Below are 3,013 nucleotides of genomic sequence, written 5' to 3' on the forward strand. Positions count from 1 at the left end.
TTAATTTTGAATAAAAAAGCAAATGCTTAAACGAGTCTGAAACATGTATTCAGACATCCGTGGATGTCGTATTTATGTCTTAACCTATCAGGGGCGGTCGGGTAGCCTAGTGGTTAAAGCGTTCGCTCGTCACGCCGAAGACCCGGGTTCGATTCCCCACATGGGGACAATGTATAACTCACTCACTCACTCACTCACTCACTCACTCACTCACTCACTCAACTTATCATACTTACAGTTAAGATCATTGACGTGTCCACTGTGAAGAGGCGGTAGACGTGGAAGCCTATCTGAGGTCCATTTAACCGGGTAGCGAAGATAGAGATCTGTAAACCAGATGCATTGGTTAACCTTAATGTTGATGGGGCGGTCGGGTAGCCTAGTGGTTAAAGCGTTCGCTCGTCACGCCGAAGACCCGGGTTCGAATCCCGACATGGGTACAATGTGTGAAGCCCATTTCTGGTGTCCCCCGTCGTGATATTGCTGGACAATTGCTAAAAGCGGCGTAAAACCAAACTCACTCACTCACTCACTTACTGTTGATGATAAGTTAATGGTTAAAATATTGAAGCAGCCATGTACTGCCATCAATAAGATATTCTCTATGCATGTTTTCCAGCAAACAGAAAATGATAAGGACCGCTGTGTCTTATCCAGTCATAGTCAACTCGTTCACATGTATGTGTTTATATCTTGTATCCTCTGTAAAACCAATGCATGCTAATGCACATTAGCTACAGTTATGACATTTTGAAGGCTCACATGCTATAGTCACATTCGTGACATATTTATGAGGTCAATGGATCACGATTTCTAGTCGTTGATACTTTTCTTTGTACATGTTCACATGTAAAGTCATCTTTCAAAAGTAAGAAATGTTGTAGTCAATAAATTTTGGGGTTCAACAAATGTGAGCAAAAATACTTTACTGTTTCGTTTCCTTGTTATGTAATCACGTCGAGTCGAGCTCAAAGTGAAGGATTAAAGTAAGGAACCTTATTCTAATTGACAATGATGACACTTTTGATCGAACAGAGGACATTCTATCACTAAGATACGTGTTCAAGTCTGATGTGTCATGGATCAGTGTTTGAATACTGTTTAATGTTTTTGTGTTATTGGCGAAAATAACATTACATCTGAAAAACACAACACCGATTTTTTTCAAGAAAGAGCACACCCTGGGCTGCTCATAATGTCAAGCTTTTTGATATTATTACGTCATTTATCTATCCAATTCATATCATGAATAATCAACGGACGCAAAAATAATTTATTGATGTTATAGATAGATATTTTCAAACATGATGTACACTCTTAAAAAAGTAGGAGATCATGAAAGATACAGGTCAATAACAAGAATAAAGATAGGTGGTCACCTATGCAAGAACGTTAATGTCTGTAAAACTTAATTTCCTGATTTCATTCATTGTTTGTGGATGAACTAGCGATGCGGCGCCTGCAACGCGCGGAGAGTCTACGGGGTATTGGCTGCTATTACCTATCAGTGATAATTATCCCCTGCCGCCCGTTGGCCCATTGTCCATTGCCTATTCAACTAGTCCTTATGCTTATGGTTGTTATACTGTCGTTTGTCGACAGGTCTTTATATGATATAAAGTTATTTCTTGTTCAAGTCACAGTATGGCTGATGTAATGCCGACGAGACTTTACATTTTCACTCATTCACTCACTGTCACAGAATCATACAGCTACGTGCATACTCACGATTTGAAGGGTTCGTTCTGTTACATCCACTAGGTTAGCATTCATAATGTCATCCAAACAGTCATGTGCCTTCAGTGGAAAAGCAAGAAATGGAAAAAGACATAACACTTATTCCTTCATACAGACAGTTTGTTACATAAATTTCAAATATTCACGTATCACAATTGTGTGGATCTCAAACCACTTCACATCGATGAACAAAAATATTATTTGAAATTGCCTTAAATTATAAATAAATAATAATATTAATATAATAAAATAGATAAAAATTAAATATAAATTAAAGTATTGCATTTTTTAAACATATTTTTATTTAAAGAGAATAAATAAAATTACCTTGATATTTAGTATGCCTGCTGATATCAAGGTAAACAATAAGATTGCTACAAGTATCATTAGCATAAGAACTGATGCGAGGAGATCCTCAACCCCAATTGATCCACGAACGATTCCAAAGAGAACAAAACAAAACACTGGTATTGCCATTGTCAAAGTTGTGAATAACAAATGTTTTGTCATCGTGTTTGCTTGTGCTATAAGTCTGCATAACTGTGTATGCCTCATCCGTAATGTCTCGAGTCTCTCATCCAAACACTTCTGTGTAATCATGTTTTGAACTGCAGTGTTGAACGCATCAAACTCTTTCCCAAGACAGTAGCAAACAATCAGGAAATAAATAATATTACTGAAGCCATTCGCATACAGAAGAAACATGATGATTCCTAGCAATGAGAGGCAGGCAATTCTCATACCAGGAGAGACCTCGTCAAAGGGGCTTAGGAACGTACTTGCAATTGTTCCTGGAGTGGCTGCAATGTAACAAATACCTCCAGTAATTCCAGTACTTGCCACTGAAATTATGATGCACATGTAACGCAGGATTCGTTTCACGTGAGCTGGCTTAAAAGAAAAGACGTATTTCTCATGGTAGCTTGTCATCATTGATTGAAACGTGTCGAGATGTTTCGAAAAGGCATAAAGAGAAGCAGAATGCAAATATGTACTTCCAAGGACCATTATAAATATAGATGCTGATAGCGTAAGTCGTGCTGAAACGTCTTTTTCTCTTAGAAACACGGATGAAATCCGGATGATGTTTGCCCAAAAAATCGTCGCTAGAAGACAGCCATAGAACCACTGCAGTTTCTTCACAAAGCCTTTCCTTTCCCGTGGGACATATAAGCCGTACAGCTGTAAAGACGTAGCGAGTGGAGAAAGCATGGTCCCACTACTGCTGCGGGTATTTGTAGCCGCCTTTGCATTATCTGCCTCGTAGGGTTCGACC

General features: G+C 38.7%; 1 long non-coding RNA gene across 1 annotated transcript; it reads right to left on the bottom strand.

Moving 5' to 3' along the window:
• Positions 1-245: 245 nt before the first annotated feature.
• Positions 246-2,284, bottom strand: LOC124130972. Its single transcript, XR_006860589.2, has 3 exons — positions 2,065-2,284; positions 1,729-1,797; positions 246-326 (listed from the first exon to the last, which is right to left on the bottom strand). It is a non-coding gene; the product is annotated as an uncharacterized LOC124130972 (long non-coding RNA).
• Between the last annotated feature and the right edge of the window lie 729 nt (positions 2,285-3,013).

This window comes from Haliotis rufescens, unplaced genomic scaffold (assembly GCF_023055435.1).
Source record: "Haliotis rufescens isolate VD_foot unplaced genomic scaffold, xgHalRufe1.0.p SCAF_9, whole genome shotgun sequence".
In the NCBI taxonomy this organism is placed as follows: domain Eukaryota; kingdom Metazoa; phylum Mollusca; class Gastropoda; order Lepetellida; family Haliotidae; genus Haliotis; species Haliotis rufescens.